This window comes from Eretmochelys imbricata, chromosome 5, assembly GCF_965152235.1.
Source record: "Eretmochelys imbricata isolate rEreImb1 chromosome 5, rEreImb1.hap1, whole genome shotgun sequence".
Lineage (NCBI taxonomy): Eukaryota > Metazoa > Chordata > Testudines > Cheloniidae > Eretmochelys > Eretmochelys imbricata.
The window spans coordinates 118431254-118454998 of record NC_135576.1 but is presented as its reverse complement, the minus strand read 5'-3'; positions in this window follow the sequence as shown (position 1 = coordinate 118454998).

Genomic DNA, 23745 nt, shown 5'->3' with positions numbered 1-23745 from the left:
GAAGCAGGCAGCAGTATCTCCAGTGTTTCTCTTAGCAATTGGCTGAACAAGAAGTAGGACTGAGTGGACTTGTAGGCTCTAAAGTTTTACATTGTTTTATTTTTTTGAGTGTAGTTATGTTACAAAATGTGTGTATGTGTATATATATATATATATATATATGTAAGTTACACTTTCATGATAAAGAGATAGCACTATGGCACCTGTATGAGGTGAATTGAAAAATACTACTTCTTTTGTTTATCATTTTTTACAGTGAAAATATTTGTAATATAAAATAATTATATAAAATAAGCACTGCACACTTTGTATTCTGTGTTGTAATAGAAATAAATATATTTGAAAATGTAGAAAAATATCCAAAAATATTTAATAAATTTCAATTGATATTCGTTGTTTAAAAGTGCGATTAATCCCAATGGGTTTTTTTAATTGCAATTAATTTTTTTAGTTAATCGCATGAGTTAACTGTGATTAGTTGACAACCCTAGTATAAATGTATAAATGACAAATAAAATAGATAGATAAATGTGCCGTAATTAATCCTTGCAAATGGCCTTGTGAGTTGAATAGGTATTTTTGCACCAGAAAGAGAATAACAGGGAGCTTTTCAAAAGGCCTCTGTTGGAAGCTCTGTGGAGGATTTTGTCCCCCACCGTCAGTTTCTTGTGAAAACAAAGGGACTTTTCAAAGCAGAATGTAGGTGGTGCTCAATCTCTGAAAACATGGTCACATGGCCAAAAGCTTAGGGAAGCACAAATAGCTATTTTTGGGGCAACCTGAAGTGCGAATTGATTGCCCAGAGGATTTTCAAAGTTGATGTTTTATCAGGCCTCATATTGCTCAGTCACCCAGTGCTCGGAGGGATTTTCAGAAGCACCCAAGCAAATATCTTGGCTGCCAAGCAGAAATGCCCAATAGGGCGATATTAGCATGTGGAAATTAGTGACGTACATGTGCTAATGAGTTCCTGTGGCAAGCTGTTTAAAAGGAGGTTGTTCTCAGGGACTATGGGGGAGTGGCATATCCACAGGAACTGGGGTAAGCACAGGTTATATGGGAAGTGGAAAAAGGCTGAATGAAAGATGCAAGGGAAAGAACAGCTAGACTGACCCAGAAAGTGATGCCTTAATTACAGCTATGACCCGTCCTTGAGAATGAGCTGGCTAGGGAGTGCTCATAATCCTTCCGTCTCAGCATGAACTTCGTGGGGTCATTGGCAGGACGTAAGAGTCGTGTGGCAGGGTCCTGGATATTTCACAACTGCGGACACCATCTTTGTGAGCCAAACAGCTGTCAGGATTCATGAGCTTGCTATGTTTGTTGTTTCTATACATTGCATTGTTTCCTCTTGGCCCCTTCAGGGGGATATTTGCGCTACCTGCCATACCCAGTACAGAGGAGAATTTCATTATGGCACAGAATTCCTCCATAATCTGATGTCTAGTCTCTATCTATGGAGAAGCTAAAGTGGTCTGTCACCCTGTGGATTATAACATTAACACTAGGGCATCCTCTAGGTACACAGAGGCAGCAGACTGGCTGATACGAGTGGAAGATCTGCTGAAAGGACCCAGTGACAAGGGTTATGAGGCCTGTGCTGACTCTGATTGAGAAGTGGAAGAGCCTGGCTCCTCTCAGATGGCCTCTCTCCCTTCTCCTCCCAGTAATCTCTCACGGCCTTGGTGTCCTCAGGGAGGAGTCTGCACCTTTCCATGACCTATGCTTTAGTGAGGTAGAGAAAGGTGCTCTGAGGCTTGTAGGCCCTGTTGGGTGGGTACGGGCCCTTCCTCTGCTGAGACTTGGTCTGCTTTTCCTGCCACCTCCCTCCACTGAGGTGTCTCATGAAGTAGTATACATGTGTAAAATGGACATATGCTGCCCCTCCTCAGTGCTCCCTTCCCCATCAGCCCTTGTATTAACGCCCTTACCCCTTTCCACCTTCATCCCTCCTTGTCCCCATCCTAACCTGACTCTGCTCCTCTGTTCTCATTCTGTAACCCCTCACCTCAGTTAATCCTATTTGTTCATCTCTGTCATTCAAAAACACTTACTCCAGTTGCTGTCTGTTTTGAGAGAGCAGCTGATGAGGCTCAGGTACTTTAGTGGGTGACTCCTAGCTTGCTTGTGCTTCTGACATGACTGACTTTGAGGCAGCTCCTGGGAGCTTCTGCAGATTTTGTCTGACATCCCCTATGTCCTTGGACCAGGCCACTCCTTGGCCCCTTTGGTTGCTATGGCCGCTTGGTGCTCAGACAACCTGGGTGCACCCAAATTCCTCTTTTGAAAATCTGGTTGCCCTACTACAACCTGAGCCCCTAGATGGCACCCAGATAGCTAGTCCCGCACCCCAGCTTTTGTGAAATGTAGCTGAGTGTGATTTCCCTGATTCTTGGTCTTTCTGGCTGAGGCTTTGTAAGACTGATCTTTTCTCTCTTCTCCTCTCTCCCTGGCACCTCCCTTGCCTTTCATTTATTGTGCCCATATCCCCCCTCATCTGTTTTCCTGTCACATATTTCATTTCATTTTTTAAAGAAAAAAAATCCCAGAGCGTTCGGCCAAGCTGGTAGTGCTGGCTCGTCAGTTCACCTGTAACTCTGATTCTTTAGTCAGCTCCACAGATCATAAATGAAAGAGACAGAAGCATCTCAGTAAAGTTAGCGTGATTCAATTTTGGCTGAATAAAAGTGGTCTCAGCCTTGCCAGAGAAGGAGAGAGAGCTTTCCATTTATTTATTTCTATGCAGTTCAGCCAGGCCTGATGTGGAGAAAAAGTCCAGAAATAAGAGCAACCGGGAGGAAAAAATAGAATTTATAAACACTGCTTCTTCCACCTCAGCTTGTTAAAGTGCTTTTCAGCTTAGTGATCTCTCTGCACCAGGTGTCCTCGTATCCAGGTGGGGGGAGAGAGAGAAAGAGAAGGAATCCAGGATAAAACACCACCACCTTGCTTTAAAAATAAACAAACAAAATACTCTAGGATTGACTGAGTTCAGATCACCACATATTATCGAGGTTCAGCTAGATCTGTGTGTGTGATGCTTGTATGATGGAAAGCAAAGTTGGCAGAGAAACACCCCCCCCCTTCGCCGTCGCCTTTTGAAGGTTTTCCAGAATTGTGAAAGGTTAATTTATGTCTGAATCACAAGAATTGGAATGACTTTTATTTACCCCTCTAGTCAGATAAACTGAAACTAGCTAGCAAGAGAAGACTCTAATGTCATGGTCCAAGCTGAATGTAAACAAACAGCAAGAATAACAGTGAAAAAGAAATAAGATTTTAAAACAGTTTCATGTTTAATAAAATAAGGCCTTATTAGTAACACAGGCAACGGGGTTTGTTTGGGAGGGGGAAGGTTGAATACAGCATGCACCAATTAATCAGATCTCATTGAAATGGTCAGTTAATTGTGATGTCTCTCAAGGAATCTGTTAAATGTAATTATCACAGCTAGGTGAACTCCCTTTTTCCTATTTGTGAAATGTCCACAAATGTAATTTGATCCTTATGCAAAAGTGTTGGTCAAGTGCAAACAAATTTCTGCCTATATGTTTCTTACAGACAATTTTCTGTGAGTATTCCTGAGATGATTTGGTATTCAAGCTCAGGGACTGGTAATCTGCATCACATGGTACTGCATTTGCTCCATGAAACTCAAATTGTGGTGTAAGCCAACAAGGTTTTTAGTTGTTTGATTTACATTTCTCTGAACATTAATGCAACTAGATTTTGCTTGAAATACGTATTTTGGGAGGAGCTTTTAATCATGCATATGTCAGTAATCATGTACAAACACATATATTCCATGTGCACTCAGGTATATGTACTTATGTATGTGTAAAAAGAATAGGAGTACTTGTGGCACCTTAGAGACTAACAAATTTATTAGAACATAAGCTTTTGTGGGCTACAGCCCACTTCATCGGATGCATGGAATGGAACATATAGTAAGAAGATATATACACACAGAGAAGGTAGAAGTTGCCATGCAAACTGTAAGAGGCTAACTAATTAAGATGAGCTATTATCAGCAGGAGAAAAAGAAACTCTTTTATAGTGATAATCAAGATGGCACAATTAGACAGTTGACAATAAAGTGTGAGGATACTTAACATGGGGAAATAGATTTAATATGTGTAATGACCCAGCCACTCCCAGTCTCTATTCAAACCCAAGTTAATGGTATCTAGTTTGCATATTAATTCAAGCTCAGCAGTTTCTTGTTGGAGTCTGTTTTTGAAGCTTTTCTGTTGCAAAATTGCCACCCTTAAGTCTTTTACTGAGTGGCCAGAGAGACTGAAGTGTTCTCCTACCAGTTTTTGAAAGTTATGATTCCTGATGTCAGATTTGTGTCCATTCTTTTGCGTAGAGATTGTCTGGTTTGGCCAATGTGCATGGCAGAGGGGCATTGCTGGCACATGATGGCATATATCACATTGGTAGATGTGCAGGTGAACAAACCTCTGGTAGCATGGCTGATGTGATTAGGTCCTCTGATGGTGTCAATTGAATAAATATGTGGACAGAGTTGGCATCGGGTTTTGTTGCAAGGATAGATTCCTGGATTAGTGTTTTTGTTGTGTGGTGTGTGGTTGCTGGAGAGTATTTGCTTCAGGTTGGGAGGCTGTCTGTAAGCAAGGACTGGCCTGTCTCCCAAGATCTGTGAGAGTGCGGGATCATTTTTCAGGATAGGCTGTAGATCTTTGATGATGCGCTGGAGAGGTTTTAATTGGGGGCTGAAGGTGACGGCTAGTGGCATTCTGTTACTTTCTTTGTTGGACCTGTCCTGTAGTAGGCGATTTCTGGGTACCCGTCTCGCTCTGTCAATCTGTTTCCTCACTTCCCCAGGTGGGTATTGTAGTTGTAAGAACCCTTGATAGAGATCTTGTAGGTGTTTGTCTCTGTCTGAGAGATTGGAGCAAATGCAGTTGTATCTTAGAGCTTGGCTGTAGACAATGGATCGTGTGATGTGTCCTGGATGGAAGCTGGAGGTATGTAGGTAAGTATAATGGTCAGTAGGTTTCTGGTATAGGTTGGTGTTTGTTACCATCGCTTCTTAGCACAGTAGTGTCCAGGAAATGGACCTCTTGTGTGGATTGGTCTAGGCTGAGGTTGATGGTGGGATGGAAGTTGTTGAAATCATGGTGGAATTCCTCAAGGGCTTCTTTTCCGTGGGTCCAGATGATGAAGATGTCATCAGTGTAGCACAAGTAGAGTAGGGGCTTTAGGGGACGAGAGCTGAGGAAGCGTTGTTCTAAGTCAGCCATAAAAATGTTGGCATACTGTGGGGCCATAGCAGTACTGCTGACTTGAAGGTATATATTGTCCCCAAATGTGAAATAGTTATGTGTGAGGACAAAGTCACAAAGTTCAGCTACCAGGTTTGCTGTGACATTATCGGGGATACTGTTCCTGATAGCTTGTAGTCCATCTTTGTGTGGAATGTTGGTGTAGAGGGCTTCTACATCCATAGTGGCCATGATGGTGTTTTCAGGAAGATCACCAATGGATTGTAGTTTCCTCAGGAAGTCAGTGGTGTCTTGAAGATGGGGGTATTCTATTTGCTACCCAGGATCCATAAACCTGGAAATCCTGGACACCCCATCATCTCAGGCATTGGCAACCTAACAGCAGGATTGACTGGCTATGTGGACTCTCTCCTCAGGCCCTACAGTACCAGCACTCCCAGCTATCTTTGAGATACAGACTAACATGGCTGCTACTCTGAAACCTTAGATATCTGTATTCATGCCAAAAGTGGTCATTCATCCATACTATATACACTGGGTTCATCTGTTCATAGATTCATTGATTTTATGAAGACCAGAAGGGACTAATAGATCAGCTAATCTGACCTCTTGTAGAATATTAGAGCTGGGCAGATTTTTAAGGATGGATAATTTATTCACCCAAACATGCAGTTTTGGTCAACCCAAAAGTATTCTTGAATTTAATATGAATTTGTCACATAATTTCAGTCTCCCAAAACAAATATTGGGGCACATATCAGACGCAGATTTGGAGTTAGCCTCCCTTATAACCTTTTAGCCAAGTGGTTAGGTCATCCACCTGGGATTTGGGGGAGACAGGTTCAGTTCCCACCTCCATTAGATGTAGAGAAAAGATTTGAACCAGCACATCCTGTATTGTAGATGTGTGCACTCGCCATTGGGCCATGCTGGATCAGGATTCTCTCAATCACTTCTGTTGAAGCTGTTTTGAATAAATCATTAAAGAGCCATTGGAGCAGGAGCTTGAAATTGGGAGCCCCACATCTTTGGTGAGTATTCCAACCAACAAACCAACCAACAATGAAAGTGAGTCATTCTCACTTTCTCTCTCTGGTCCTATCACTAGTCACTGTCATTCATAGTAGCACATCATAATCATTCATATTTTTTCAATTTGCTGAAATACGTCACAATTTTTAGATTTGGTTCAGGCCAAATTGATTGGTTTTGGTTTTTCACACCTGCCAGCGAACTAAAAAAATCAGTTATTCACCCAGCTCAGGTATAACACAGGCTATAGATTTCATCCATTTACCCCTCTACTGAGCCCAATAACTTGTTTGACTAAAGCATATCTTCCACAAAGTCATCCAGTCTTGGTCTGAAGATTTCAAGAGATGGAGAATCCACCACTTCCCTTGGTAGTTTGTTCCAAAGGTTAATCACGCTCTCTTAAAAATCGTGACTTATTTCCAGTTTGAATTAGTCTGGCTCTAATTTCCAGATTGATTCTTCTTATGCCTTTCTCGGCTTGTTTGAGTACTCTGTGTTTTCTTCCTGTGAAGATACTTATACACCGTAGTCAAGTCTCCGCTTGATCTTCTTTTTGATAAAATGAACAGATTGAGCTCCTTAACTCTATTACGATAAGGCATTTTTCCACCTCCTGAATAATTTTTTTGTCTGGAAAAAATATCCTTTTAAAAATGTGGACACCAGAACTGGACACCGTATACCAGTATTAGTCTCACGAATGCTGTTAGAGAGGTAAAATTACACATGGTTGGAGAGGAAGGGAGTTTGGATTCAGGACACTCTAGGAAAGTGCTTGTGAAGTGTGATTTCAAAGCTGATAGTGTCTTTTAAAATGATTTTGTTGTGTTGTAATTCTGTACAGTCTGACCTCCTGCATAACTGCTATGAAGCATTCTCCAGGGTTGAAACTCTCACCAGATCCACTATAGGATGGGTACAGCTTCTCAAGGGATCTAATATGGGTTATTGAAATTCTAGCTAATTAAAAAGAACCTAATTGAATTTGAAATGGGCCACGTCTCAAAGTGACCTGCCCCAAGTGGGACAAGGCAGTTGTCTTTAAAATGAGTAGATGAAGCTGTGACTTTTCCCCAGTACTGCATGCTGAAAAAATGCAAGTACCTTATCCGCAAAATGCTTCACAATAAAGAATGGTTGGTCTATTTTTGAATCGGAAATGGAAATAAAGCATAGAAATGAGAGATGGGGGTAATACTATATTTCCAGCCCTTTAAGGATTCCACTGCAGTAAAAGAGTGTCTCTTTTAGGAACGCCGTGCTATTCACCCTGCAGGGAAGGAAATCCTTCAGGACAAGAGGAATTTTAAAGGGCCAGGAATGACATTCTAGATCCATTAGAGTCACTGGGAGTTTTGCCCTTGATTTCTATGGAGACAGGATTTTACCCTCAAGAGCGTAGGTCCTCCTCTCTGTCAATGCAGGATTGTTCTCTCCAGAACATTGTCTAAGTGCGAAATAACCTAGTTTTAAATGACTCAGATAAAGGGGTTTCACTTCTTCTTTTGAGAGACTATTCTAATAGCTTTAATTGTCAGAAAGTTTTGCCTGATATTTAGTCTGAATTTTCCTTTTCTGAGTTTCATCCTGTTACATTTATTAATACCCTTGCACCACCCTAAATCAACTCACAGGGAGCAGGGCTAACTTTAAAATGGAAGTGTTACACACTGAATTATCTCAGATAACACTGAGGGAGCAGTTAATAGCTTCCCCTAGTAAGGAATCTTGCTACTTCTAGGAAGTTATCTGAATTTTATGTCCCCAAAATAATTTATTCTTGCTTATATTGTGATAAATTTCTATTCATTTTACAGAGTTGCTCCTTTCTTGTTAGTTTCAGAGTGCCTTTATTAAATGCTTTGCTGAGCATCATCTCTTTGCAGTTATAAACCTGCATCATATTTTCTTTATTGGATTCTTCTTGAAACTGGTCTTCAAAAGCACAAGATAAATGTTACAAAAGCACTTTGCAATTTAAGACAAAATTGCCCCCCAAATTCCCACCCACTGATAAACCCAAGACAAAACTTGTAAGGAACTTAAACTTAAAACTTTAGCCTGGGGTTTCAGACTAGCTCTGTGGTCCCTGGAGTGTACTAGCCCCAGAGTGCTTCACCTTCAAATACTGGAAGCAGCAACACAACATACAGAGCATTTGAATCCTGCCTGTCCACAATGAGGGATCAATCTAGCCTTCAGCCACTCCCTTCACTCAAGAAAATGTTATCATCAGAAATTTGAAGCGAGACTAAAAGCCTCTTAAATTCAATGGGAATCTTTCAACTGACTTCAGTGGACTTTAGATCAGTCCCTTCGGGGAGGATGGAACAGAAAAACGTAGCCATGAAAAACGTTGGACAAGGGAGCAGGGTTTTTGGCTCTCCTCTTAGAGCTCGGATCTCGTGTCGTTTTGTGGATCCAACAATTTTCCTGTCATATTTCAGAGTAACAGCCGTGTTAGTCTGTATTCGCAAGAAGAAAAGGAGTACTTGTGGCACCTTAGAGACTAACTAATTTATTTGAGCATAAGCTTTCGTGAGCAACAGCTCACTTCATCGGATGAAGTGAGCTGTAGCTCACGAAAGCTTATGCTCAAATAAATTGGTTAGTTTCTAAGGTGCCACAAGTACTCCTTTTCTTTTTCCTGTCATAGTTTGTCCACAATCAAGAGAAATCCTACTCTGTCTAGCCTTTCAGACTGCCAGACATGAGTGCATCATTACCAAGCCCTCACAGTAACATACTTGGCAGCAAGAAGTCAACATGGACATAGATCTTCATTACGGTTTATACAGATTACATGAGTCTAAAGACCTGAGAGGAACTGAGGGAATCAAAAGCAAATCGAATACCTTGAACACTATAATTTTCTGTTTGTTGCTAAACCAGAAATGAGCAATAACACGACAATTCCCCCATAGATTTGCAAAACTTGGTTTCCAGAGCCTTTCCAACAGTCTAGAATTTTCCTGATTTATACTAATTAATTTACTAGGCACAATGAATGACCTGAAAATAATTTCAGCTTGTATATCTTCTGACATTTGGGTTGTTGAACATGAAAGCATGTCGGAACATGCTGTGGTCCACATCAGTGAAGCTGGAAATCCTTTTCCCATAGCAGGAATCTGATTTGGTCATCTCCATTCTTGTTTATGGTTTGTTTCCAAGTAGCAGCCAGTACATGCTAGGTTCCACAGAAACACAAAAGGATGCACAGTGCTTGCCCCAAACAGCTCACATTGCTAAAAGATAAAACAGTACAGCCAGTCGAAAAATTACATTTTGATGAACTAGAAACTTTTGTGAACAAAAATCCATTTTTGCCAAAACGTTTTCGATTTTCAATGAAAATGAAAGGTGTTTCAGTTGCTGAAAACTGGAAAAAATAACCCTTTGGTATTCTGTTTTTGGATTTTAAAAAAAATCATATTCTGATCAAAATGTACAGAAGTGGGGATAGAGGAAAGGGATGCAATATATATACAGGGGTGTTCAGATAATTGACTGTGTTCTGGTCGTACAATGTTTTAATACTATAACAATGCTTCTCTTTTGATCAACTATATTTACTCCCCCTATATACTCTCCCACCTTTCCACAATCAACCAGTTAATTTTTGGGCAGGCATTGTGGCAGCAGAAGGTCTTTAAAAGACATTTTTATAGAAATGGTAGAAGTGGGTCTTCGATGGGTATTTGAAAGTAGAGATAGTTGTGGCCTTGTGGACCAGCAGAGGAAAGACATTTCATTCTTAGGGGACACTATGTAGGTGATTACGGATGAAATGGGGTGCTAATCTGACGTCACTGGTGGAGTGGAGGGAACATAAGGCAACAGAAATGGACATAGATAAATAGGGAGGAGCAGGTTCTTGTAGGCAAGAATAAACTTGATATGGTGGGGGAAGCCAGTGGAGGATTTCAAAGGGACAAGGTTGCAATCAAATCAGATTGCAACTCTCACAAAAGAGATATTCATAGCAGCTGCTTTTTTATGAACAGGGCCACATGGTTGTTGGCGAGCCAGAGAAGATATTCTAGCATTTTGGATCCTTTATTAAGCTGTAGAAAAGAACCGTTTTAAGGGCTGAGTTTTAAATATAAAAGAGTCATGGTTTTTTAGATGCTGTGGTTTTACTCTTGTTTAAACCATATCACAAAACGGGTTCAGTAGTTCCTTGGGTGTAATTTATATAGACCCCAACCAAGCAAAAGTCTTAAGTATGTGCTTAACTTTAAGCATGTGAGTAATTCCATTGTCATTACTGTTCTCATACTCAAAGTTAAGCACATGCATAAGTGCTTTACTGGACGGGGGTTATAGTAGTCATTGTTTATGCACCAGCTTAAACGGGGTATGCGCACCATGTAACAAAAATCTTAGGGCAGGAGAAAACCATCCAGCTTCCTATGAAATGTTGAACATTTGTGTTGTGTTTTTCAGTCGTTTTATTTCAGGCTGTCGTTGCATCCCTTTACACTGACCTGTGGTAGTGTATCAGCACTGGAGGCGGATAAGAGGTAAAGCGAGTGATAGAAGGGATACAGGAAGAAAGAGAGGATGGGGAGAGAGTGAATTAGGGGTTGAACAGAATAGAAGAAACGAGAGGAAATCACAGCCTGACAGAAAGTTTCGCTGGCATCCAGAAAGCCTCCAAAAACGTTCGTGAACATTGTGACCCTTGCTATACATTCAGGGCTCATTATGCTTTTAGCCCCTCTTCTCCCCTGCATTTGCTATTTGTATTGCAGGTAGCAGTGTGCTGGGGAGTGGGGAAGGGCAGCTGCCCATAAGCTACTCTTCCCAATCCCAGGGGTGGAGAGTGGCAGGAAGCGTCAGAGATTCTGACTCCACCCCCACCCCACCAATTCACTGGTCAATACAGATGAGATGGCACAGGGGGAAAGAAGCTGAGGCAGGAGAAGGGCTGGCTCAGCTCACATGCCTCACACTCCCCAAGCAAGTGGGAAGTGGATTGGGACTCTCGGTGTGAAATTCCAGTCCCTGCTGCTCCTTATTCAGGGCACATTGTAAGGTTGCAATTGAGCCTACTGAAATCTGTTAAAACCTCTCTCATTCTTGATAACAGTGAGCTAAACGATGAGATCTGTTAACCTGGAGGCAGCAGTAGACTCAGGAACCTGTAGCTATACTTGGTCCAGGCTGTAGCCTGCCATGTGGATAAGAGCCATAGATATAAGTTTTGCCATATATAGAGAGAGATTATATAGATAAGGCATAAATACTATAAGACTGTAACACAAGGGTCTATAGGCCTCAGGCCTGTATGACAGGTACCTTAGCATAACCAGACACAAGACCTTAAGTCCCAAGTCACAAGATAAGTATGACAGTAAACGAAAGTCTTATGTGCTGGGAAAAGTTAAAATAGGGCATCACAAGAATATACTTTTGGAATTTTAGGGAAAGTTTAAAGGATGTTTTTTGCGGTTCAAATACAAGACAGAACAAGGCTTTAAGCAAGCAAGCAGGCTGGTCTGCCGACAGGCTGCTCCCTGTCAGCTTTCCACCCTCTCTTTTATTTCTCTCCCCCCTGCGCATTACATACTCCAACCGCAAAAGGAAACAACAAAGGAAATAATATGACTTTGATTAATATTCTTATTTGCCAGCCTCTATCTACTACAGTCCTTGCTCTCAGGCCTTGAGCCCAGTCCAAGGAAGCTTCCCACGGTTCATGTCCTCTGGGCGACTTCCCGCGGTCCATGTCCTTGGAAGGAGCAGTGTGTGCACTGCTCCTACACAACACCCAGGGTGTGCCCTGAATGTTTCCGGGTGCATGAACCCTGCATGAATGCTACAGATGTTCAGTTTAACTGAGCTAATTCAGTTTAACCCAGATGGAAGGATAAACAAAAATAGGTCTTCAGTAGGGATCCTTGATTTCAAAAGGGCAAACTTTAACAAAAAAAAAAAAAATTAAGGGAATGAGTGAGGGAAGTGGACTGGACTGAAGAACACAAGGATCTGAATATGGAGGAGGATTTAAATTATTTTAAATCAAAGTTACAGAAGCTACCTGAAGCTTGCATCCCAAGCAAGGGGAAAAATCCATAGGGAAGGGTTTCAGACCAAACTGGATGAGCAAGCATCTCAAACAGGCGATCAAAAGAAAGCAGAAAGGCTACAAGGAATGGAACATGGGAAGGATCAGCAAGAGAAGCTGTTCTTGGAGGTCAGAAAGTGTACGGGGAAAGTGAGAACTGCCATAAACCAAGCAGATTTGGACCTTGCATAGAGAATTAAAACCAATAGTAAAAGTTTCTACAGCCATATAAATAAAAAGAAAACAAGGAAGGAAGAAGTGGAACCACAAAGCACTGCCAGCAGGGTGGAGATTAAAGATAACCTGGACATGGCCAAACACCTAAGCAAATACTTTGCCTCAGTTTTTAATAAGGAAAATGAGGAGATTAGGGATAACAGCAGGGTGCTAATGGAAATGATGATATGGAAGGAGACATTACCACATTCAAGGTAGAAGTCAAACTCAAACAGCTTAATGGGACCAATGCGGGGCCGCACAGAATCTCCATCCAAGAATATTAAGGAACTGGCACACAAAATTGAAAGCCCAAGAGCAAGCATATTTTAATGAATCTGTTAGCTCAGGGGTTTTACTCTTTGACTGGAGAATTGTTAATATAGTACCTATTTTTAAGAAAGGGGAAAAAGGTGATCTAGGAAATGACAGAGCCATTAATTTTCACCTCAATTGTATGCAAAGATTTGGATCAAATTTTGAACGAGAAAGTAGTTAAGGACATAGAGGTAAACAGCAATTGAGATAAAATACAACATGGTTTTACAAAAGGTAGATTGTGCCAGACCAACCTGATTTCTTCCTTTGAGCAGATAACTGATTTTTTAGACAAAGGAAATGCAGTAGATCTAATCTACCTGGATTTGATAAAGTTCCACAGGGGAAATTATTAGTTAAATTGGAGAAGATGGAGATTAATATGAGAATTGAAAGATGGATAAGGAACTGGTGAAAGGGGAGGCTACAACAGGTCATACTGAAAGGTGAACTAGGAGAGGTTACTAGTGGAGTTCCTCAGGGATTGGGTTTGGGACCAATTTTATTTAACATTTTCATTAATGACCTTGGCACAAACAGTGGGAGTATGCTAATAAAATTTGTGGATGACACAAAATTGGGAAGTATTGCCAAAATGGAGGAGGACTGGAATATCATACAGGAAGATCTGGATGACCTGAAAACTGGAGCAATAGAAATAGGCTGAAATTTAATAGTGCTAAGTGCAAGGTCTTGCACTTAGGGACTAACAACAAGAATTTTTGCTATAATCTTTGGATGTTTCTGTTGGAAGCGATAGAGGAAGAGAAAGATATGGGTGTATTCGTTGATCATAGGATGACTATGATCCACCATGTGATGTGGCCACGAAAAAGCTAATGCAATCCTAGGATGCATCAGCTGACGTATTTCCAGTAGAGACAGGGAAGTTCTATTGCCAGTATACAAGGCACTGGTGAGACCTTATCTGGAATGCTGTGTACAGTTCTGGTGTCCCATATTTAAGAAAGATTAATTCAAACTGGAACAGGTGTGGAGAAAGGCTACGAGGATGATCAGAAGAATAGAAAACTTACCTTATGAGAGGAGACTCAAGGAGTCTGGCTGGTTTAGCTTAACCAAATGAAGGCCGAGGGGGGATATGACTGCTTTTTGTAGATACATCAGGGGGATAAATACCAGGGGAGGGAGAGGACTTATTTAAGTTAGCACCAATGTTGACTCAAGAACAAGTGGATATAAACTGGCCTTGTAATTAGATGGAGGTTTCTGACCACCAGAGTAGTGAAGTTCTGAAACAGCCTTCCAAGGGGAACAATGGGGGCAAAGAACCTGACTGGCTTCAAAACTGAGCTTGATGAGTTTATGGAGGGGATGGTGTGATGAGATTGCCTACACAGGCATGTGGCCTATCTGCAACTGCTAGCAGCAAATATCCCCATTAGCTGGAGATGGGGCATTAGGTGAGGAAGGCTCTGAGTTACTACAAAGAATTGTTTCCTGGTGTCTGGCTGTTGAGTCTTGCGGACATGCTTAGGATTTAACTGATGGCCATATTTTGGGTTGGGAAGATATTTCCCCCCAGGTCTGATTGGGAGAGACCCTGGGGTTTTTTCATCTTTCTTTGCAGCATGGGGCATGGGTCGCTTGTTGGTTTAAACTAGGGTAAATGGTGGATTCTCTGTAATGTGAAGTCTTCAGTAATTTAGCCAGAGGTTATGGGTCTATTACGGGAATGGGTGGGTGAGGTTCTGTGGCTTGTGTTGTGCAGGATGTCAGATGATTATGATGGTTTCTTCTGGCCTTAAAGTCTGAGAGTCATACCATGGTAACTAATTGGTGTAAATGCTAATGAATACAATACAAATCAAAGTTATCAACCCCAATATTATTGAGGGGTGGAAGTGCATATAAGGAAAGGAGGCTGAAACCATCACTGAATATGTGTAAAGCACAGTGAGTATCAGCATAACCTTTATACAGTACCCAGCCTCTGGGCAGTAGGATATATTGGAACACAGTGACCTCATGAGCATGCATGGATCATCTTACCTACTTTGTGGTTCCCCACAATGGATGATGTGAGTAATGAAAGTGCTGGACAATAAGAATTGGCTCTATCTTTTTTGCAGAGTCTGTGATTCTATTTTTTTGCTAATAAAGTTCATAACATTATAACACCAGAGAACACATCGTGGACTGTTTCTTGTGTGCACCTCAAAGCCCTCAATCCAATGACAGCTTCACTACTGTAGATGATCTGGAGGCAGAAACCTCTCAGGCCATTGCATGGTAGATAGAATCAAATTCCCACTTTACAGATTAGGTCACTAAAAGGGGACAAAACCATTGTGTAGTAGCCTTGGTTACTATCAGAAGATAGATAAACTTCCCAGTATGATATAAAAAAGGATTTTTTTTTTGTATCTGATCCTATAAAAATATTCTGTAGCCATGTGATTTTTGTCTACCCCAGAGAGATACCTGGCTAAATGTGTCTTGTTGCCAGAAGCACTCTGCAGGTGGTAGGAGAAGGGGAGTGAATGGGGTAGCCTCTGAGTAAAGGTTCCGTATATATTTCTGCCTGTGTAGTTACAAGCAGAATAGCTCAGTGATATTCACTGAAGCTGATCAAAAATGGGGCCTGCTTCTGGGTGCCAGCAGACCCATATGGGAATAGAATCTGGACATTCTCTTCCCCCAAGTTGCCCTTTGAGGTAGTGTTGGCAACTGAATTGAACAGCTTCCTTTTCTAGTATTCGGTAGATCTCAGATCACAATTCCACCTGGCTGCTAAATGGGTATGCTTAGGATACAGAGGAAGAGAGGCTGCAAAACCTCAATACCCGTGCAAGATGAGAGATTCACTCTTGGTTCAGGGGAGACGCTTTCAAAATCCTGTTCGTGTGAGTGAAGTATCGGCAACGGAATAGCCCAGCACAAGATGAGGGTATGAAGAGCTTAGGACTGAAACCTCCCAATAGCAGGTGTGGATGCTTAGTGACTCAGAAGATTTGTCAATGCCTCCCCTTCCCAGCCATAATTGTGCTATTTTATATTTCTTCAGTGCAGAGGCTGAAGAATGGTTTTGCCAGTCATCCCAGGATTATTGGAATTCTTCTTTCTCTGTCTCTTTTTCTACTTCAGTAAGAAATCATGCCACAGGCTTGCTCCTAACACATGGTAAAGGATAAGATGTTTAAAGCTGATCTTGACCCTCCAGATATTAGAGTAATCCACCCTAATGCATCCTCAAGGATTGTGATGGCACTATTCTTTCTGTAACTTAATGTAAGTGATATTGCATCACCTAATGCCACTCTCTTTATTTAATCTATTTTTCTAAAGCCAGGAAGCTCAGGGCAAAATTAAGAATAGTAAAAAGACCAATAATATACTAGGCCTTAGTGGTAGCAAATGTGTATGTTATGCCAGTTCCCCAACTGGCCTACTTGTGCCTGGTGCTGAACAAACAGGTAAGAGACAATACCTGCCCCAGAAAGCTTTCAGGATAGGGAACAAGCAAATTAGTATGGTGAAGGATTGGCCCAGCACTGTTAGTTCTATGCTGTGGCATTTTCTGTTTTTTGTTTTGTTTTGTTTTGTTTTTAATGGGGAGTAAAGGTAGGGTGAGAAATGGAAGGAATGGGGCAGGTACCAGAGTCAGGGAGCAGGACAAGGAAAGAAGTGGGGGGAGAGAGACAGTCACAGCCCATCACCTGCCTAATCAGCAGACAGGGTTTTGTAGGCACTGTAGCAGAGGTGAGACCTGAGGGGGTACCTGAAAGAGAACAAAGTAACTCGGCTGTACTGTGGAATGGGGGAGGGTTCCTCCATGCATGAGATGCAGCATAAGTATTTAAAGGAGAAGCTCATTCGTGAGTGATTAAGGTTGAGAATTTTGGCAGAGCAAAGGGAAGGGGTCAACATCACAAAACATTGCTAGATCACCAGTGTAGGGAGAGGCTGACTAGAGAAGGGCCTTAAAGGTAAATAAAAAAGATTGTGTTTGATGTGGAGATGAAGGTGGAGCCAGAGGGAGGCTCGTATGTCCAGAGTGATGAGCCAAGAGGGGTGGTCTTCCAATCAGGATTTTGAAAAGACTGGAGGGAATTATCATTGCCACAGTCAAGGCCAGAAAGGAGAAGGCTGTATTAGCCAAGACACCAAACGATGAGGGCTTAGATGAGAGTTTTGGCTATGTGCACAGAGGAAGACCAGGAACTAGAAATGCTGTTTAGGATGTAATGACAGAGCCCTCTTGTTGCTGGACACTGTTACCCATAAGAAGACCAAACTGTTCAGAGTTGCCAGGTTCTAATGCATAGGGAAGACTCGTGAGGATGGCTGCCAAGTTATAGTATGTACTTAATATCAAGGAGAAACGTGGCTACCTAATTGATATGGTTTAGGCATTTTGGCCAAGATTTAAAAAAAAAAAAAAAAAATGGGGCCTAAAGCAGTAATAAGGCACATGCATAAGTGACCTGATTTTTCAAAAATGCGGAGCACACAGCCACTCATTCTTGGCTGCTCACCACCTTTGAACATCAAGCCACTCAGAACGGGGCATGACAGGCAGAAAGGTGCCTTGCTTTAGGCACCATTTTTGAAAATTTTGGCTCAGACGCCTATACCTCATCAATTAGGTAGCCAACGTTCCCCTAGATGGTAAATTCTCAGGGTTTAATCTCTTGTAACTTTACTTGGAATTCAATTATTTGAAATGACAAGTCTCAATGAGAGGCATCATGGGCCAGTGGGCATGACACTAGACTGGATCTTAGACCTGGGTTCTATTATCAACTCTGCAGTATAACCCCTGATCAATCACTTCACTGCTCCATGCCTGTTTCCCTTTCCACTTTTTCTCTTGTCTCTTTAGAGTATAAGCTCTTCAAGGCAGGAGCAGTCTCTTTTATGTGTGTGCAGCACTTAGCCCATTGGGGCCCTGATCTCAGTTGATGCCTCTGGGCAGAACCGTAATCCTAACAATAATCAGAATCACAAGAGGTGTACTGTTAAAATGCACAGTGCTGATGTATTCTCTCGCTGACAGTGTATGATATGATTTTCAATACTACTTTTCAAATTAGGTCAGTTATGGGGAAAAAGCATCTGGCAGATGAAGAGCACTACAACCTGGGTATTAGTATTATGTGCTTTGCAAAATTAAGATGAAAGACCACAGAGAACACTGGACCAATCCTCAGTCTGTGCAAATTGAAATCAATTGGATTTACCACACATTTGCAACGCTGAAGATCCTGCCCAGTACATGAAAAGGACCTTGAAATAGCATGATAACATAAAATAAATATAACTATAATGTATCTTCAATAAGGTATAGATTTATGGTTTCTCTTTGATTTAATACAAACTGGCATTCATCTTCTCTCAAGATATAAGTGAGTATTGCAGTAATAAATATATAACAGGTATTTAATGGAGGTCTTCAAATGCTTTTTTTAAAAAAAAAAATAGCTGAATAATTCACTAGGAAAGAATAGTTCCAGAGATAAAGCCATAAACCTCTGATGACAGCTAGGTGGCATATTTGTAATGACTTGGTGTTCTCAGTACCATTGCCAGAGCAAAGGTTTATGCATCACATTGACATTGACTGGCACCAGTATTTGAATGGGCCATGGAGACAGTCCTGTAGCTGTTATGCAGTTAAATAAAGGCTTTCAGTTTCTGGAGACCTTTAAGTTTCTTTTTTCAGGGAAACCTTGAAAAGATCCCTAGGATGAAATCACAAGTTATTCAACAGATCTATACAAAAATGCATCCTAGCAATTCTTTCCCTTTCTATTCATTGGCAGACTGCAGAAAATTTTCATTAGATATGAAAACAGGTTAATTTCTATAAGCTAGCAAGTCTGAGAATCTATAGCACGCCATTTCAAACTTAATTATATTAAGTCAAGATTGCTTTTGAAATAAAGGGGAAACCAATGTCTAGTGTGCATTTGATTGGACTATACACCCTTGAGCTCAAGTGAAGTTCCTACATGCTTTGGAGCTGTGCTCACAGCTTGTGCACAGAGGAATGTATTATTTTTATAATGTCATTAACATACCCTCAGGAAGGGTTCAGCTGTTGAGATGACGGTCAGCAGTAGTCACTTGTGGTACAGAGGGTTTAGCGTCTGGAGGGGAGATCAGTTCAGATGCATGTAGGCTAGAGCCATGGTGGAATGATGGAGGGTAGCAGAGGTGCTCCGGAGATGGGATGGGGGGAGGATGGAGTGCTTCCAGGGGAGGTGTAGTGAGGTGCCAGTGAGTAAAGCAAATGGAGGGGCAGGAATTTGGGCCCTTGTAAAGATGGGCTAGCACTGGAGCAGTGGGCATGCTCATTCTTAATATGCTAAGAGTTAATATGGGTATTCATCCTGGTTAATCAAAGAAGCCCCTGCTTGTTAATAGTCTGTCCTAACAAATTAATGACTTGATCTCTGGTATAGAATCAATACATATCAGAACTGGAATTTCCAGTCTCCAAGTGAAATTTGTTTGTAAATCTACAGCTATCAAGTATCAAATCTCCAAATGTGTGCAATACAGAAAATTCCAAGTTTACTGGAGTCAGTTAATGGTCACCGCAAATGGAAAGCAAATATCTAATGTGCCATTTAATTTTCATGGCTGCATTACACACTAATTACCGCCTATCTCCTTTAAGTAAATGCATTATTAATAATTACTCAACTCTCGTTCATATTTACACTTAGTCGCAAAACTTTTAATTTTGCTACATTTTGTGTATTTCCTCTTTAAAATATTTATGCTTATGCCACATGCTTCTAGATTTCCTCTAAAACATCAAATTTATCTAAGCAATTAAAGCTTTTAGAAAATATAGAGGGATTAAATGGATAATTAGGTAGAGGCAATCTTTGTGCTGAGGGGAAATGCTGTACCAGAAAGTGATATGCCCAACTGTGAAGAATGAGGAGTTCTCAGTATTATTTTATGAATGTCACGTGCACCTCAGTTTATCTGCTTGATGTTCTATTGCCGGACTGCAATGAGTTAAATCAAAGGAGGCTGTTGCGGGGGAGTGGGTGGGGAACAAACAGAAAATTAAACATGCATAAAGATAAGGTATCAGCAGAGGATTCTTGAGGAAAGTAACTATTGGGGAATATCCACCTGCATGGCTCTGACTAGGTTAGGGAGATTTATTTGTCTTCTAAAAGTCCCTGGCCTGAGGAAAAGGAGTGAACAGGCAGCCGCAGACTGTGGCAGAGGGAGAAACAAAGGATGCTGCAGGGGATGTCTGTCATTGCCAGCCCTGGAGAAGGGATGTCTGGGTTGAGCTGTGCTTACCAAGACTGGCAAGGAAAGAATAAAGTTTAGGTAAGAACCAAGCATATAGGCCTTTTATAGTGTTATCCCTTGTCCTGACTGCTATGTACCTTTAGGTGAATAAACAATACCTTCGTTTTGATACAACTCAAGTCACTTTAATCAGCTGCCCATCCTGGACTCCCAAAGGGAAGTTTTCTTGCAGGTGCCAGGTAGAATCATAGGGTTAGAAGGGACCTCAAGGGTCATCTAGTCTTGTCCAGGCTTGTCACTCAAGAGGGACTAAAAGGGGTCTCAAGTGACTGACTGTGCCACCATCGCCTACTGACTGTGCCACCATCATTTTGGGGACCTTGAGCTGAAGACAAAGAGAACTGATGAGCTTTTAATGACTAAAGTGTGACTTTTGCTGGAGTTCTGCAAACTCTCCAGTGAGCTTCAGCAGCAAGGGTATAATAAATTAGTGCCCAATGAATAAATGAATGTTTATGATGCTTTAATGTATAGAAGGGAAATGTTTTTACAATAGCATGGTGCCAGCAGTGCTCAGGACCATTCCTGGAATATGGGCTACTTCATGCTGATTGAGAACCCTTTGGTGAGCCACGCCCCCTCAACTCCTTCCACAAACACACATCCCAGTTTTGAACACATTACCTATTCTCCCTCCTCAGTGAGCCCAAGCAGGTGACGCAGGGTAGGGTTGGCCATGTGTTAGTAGAGGAAAGAAGGGTCATACACTGAATCTTGGGCCTTGATGGCAATATCCAGTTGAATTGTTTTGATGTATGTGCACAAGCTCTGACTAAATTGGCCTCATATTTATTATAACCAGTACAGTTCCTTTCTTTACTGCTCTGCTTATTTGCTCTTACCTGGAAAATTTCCAAAGACATCATAACTGAAGGGTTAAACATTTTCTATTTAAATGCTTTTATACATTAGGATTGAAAATGAAGAAAAGCTCTACAAGAGAACACAGAAAGAGAAGAAAGAAATAACTTGGACTTTTAATGAGACGTATTTGGTTTTTTCATTGACTCCAAATTAAATTTTGATTTTTAAACTTGCAAATTCCGCATTGTCTTGTGATTTGAGCATTTAAATACATATTCAAATGACAACATGAAAATGACCGTGTCTTTTAAGGCAAACAGCAAATTATGCAAACTGTGCTTTTAACATTGGATAGCTAAAAGCACAGACTCATTAAATTTAATATATTCACTGCTCAGTGCCAATGCATTATTTTAAAAATGGAGCTGTTGTTGTTAGATTAGTGTTCTCGAGAGTGCTGTGCTTGGAATGTAACACAGACCTGACTTCAAGTCCTTAACATGGTTTCTCACTATCGTTAGCTGAGTCCCAGAGATGCTGTGGGTTGGAGCACTGAGCAGACAGCGGGCCAAATTTAAGGCCAAGATTTAAAAAGAAAAGGGGAGTCTCAAGTTAGGGTCCTTTAGACCATGTTGTGGGTGTTTAGAAAGTGGCTTGATCTTTTCTTTTCAAAATGCTGAGCAAGCGGCAGTTCTCATTGACATTTGTGGGAGTTGCAGGGTAGTGAGCACTTTTTGGAATTCAAGCCACTTATTGAACACTTAAATATGGACTAAGGAGCCTAATTTTACCTGCAAATAGGCTGGAAGGAGAGAATTGCAACTACCAGGAGGAGGTGAGAAATTGTAGGTAAAAATAGCCCCATCCTGCCTTTAACTGACAACTTCTTCTGGCCCCTGGGCATAAAGGGTGACTGCTGTTGATTTGAGGGCCAGCATTTCACCCCTGGTGTTACTCCAGCTGAGATGCCCACACTCTCACTTAGACTCATATCCATTTAAAGGTATGTAACTTTCACCATCACCTTGCACATCATCTCCACATGTGGTCTGGCAGTTTCATCCTTAACTGAGATGTTCAGAACCTATGTTTCTCAGCAGTGGCATCCCTAGCCAGTCAAGGAGTGGAACTGATGGGCTTCATCCATTTCTAGGGTCGCCAACTTTCTACTCGAACAAAACCGAACACCCTTGCCCCGCCCCCTGCCCCATCCCTCCTCCGAGGCCCTGCCCCTTCTCTCAGGCCCCACCCCTGCTCACTCCATCCCCCCTCCCTCTGTCGCTCACTCTCTCACCCTCAGTCACTCATTTTCACCAGGCTGGTTCAGGGAGTTGGGGTACAGGAGGGGGTGGAGGCTCTGGCTGGGGTGCGTGCTCCAGGGTGGGGCCAGAAATGAGGAGTTCTGGGTGCAGGAGGGGGCTCCGGGCTGAGGCAGTATGATGGGATGAGGGAGGGAATGAGGGCTGTAGATGGGGGTGCAGGCTCTGGGGTGGGGCCAGAGATGATGGAATTCGGGGTACAGGAGGGTGCTCTGGGCTGGGATTGAGGGGTTCGGAGGGTGGAAGGAGGATCAGGGCTGGGACATGGAGTTGGGGCACAGGGATGCAGGCTCTGGCTAGCACTTACCTCAGGCAGCTCCCAGAAGTGGCAGCATGTCCCCCCTCCAGCTCCTATGCGGAGACACAGCCAGGCAGCTCCGCATGCTGCCCTGTTCACAGGTGCCGCCCCCGCAGCTCCCATTGGCTGCGGTTCCTGGTCAATGGGAGCTGCAGAGTTGGCGCTTGTGGAGGGGGCAGTGTGCAAAGCCCCCTGGCTGCCCCTATGTGTAGAATCCAGAGGGGGCATGCCGCTGCTTCTGGGAGCCATGCAAAACCATGGCAGGCAGGGAGTCTGCCTTAGCCCCGCTGCGCCACTGATCGGACTTTTTACAACCCGGTCAGTAGTGCTGACCCGAGCCACCAGGGTCCCTTTTTGACTGGGCATTCTGCTTGAAAACTGAACACCTGACAACCCTCCACATAGCCTTTATCATTGGCTATGATCCTGAGGCATAAGGATGGAGCAGCGTAAAGCAAAAGGACACATAGGATCCTCGCAGTTACCCAGGGATGAAAAATGTACTTTAAAAAACAAGAGCAGGAGAAAGCAATCTGAGTCTCTTTTTTTATTTTGTGTTCCTACAGCCCCTAGCACAGTGAGGTCCTGGTCCTTACTGGGGCTCCTAGGAGTCATTGCAGAATCACTAAGAAATCATAAGAAATGTCATGTTAAATGTTTTATTTAAATGTGAAATTTGATGTATTAAAAATCCCAACGCCAAACCCAAACAGCTAACTATGAAACTTGGAAACAAATGTGTCTGGGCTGATACTTTGTGTGCTAAGTTTCAGCACAGCATGAATTGTTATGGCCTACTTCTAAACCCTGGATAATAGGAGTTTATAATGGAAATGCTGACATATCCTTCATTGCAGAGGGGAAGAGCTGTCACTGCTATAATTAAAGTAAGTAGCAAATAGTGTGGAACTCATTGAATTAAGTAAACCCTTATTTAAAGCCAAACCCAATAAACGTGTCATCATCCGTTAATCTTCCTGTAGCTCAAATTCACAAAGTGCAGAAACAAACAAAAAAACAAACACCCGAACAAACAAACAAACAAACATCGAAACCCTCTTAAACGGAGACTTCGTCAATGCCATAATATTTAATGCATGTTTAATCATAACCCACAGCACCCACCAT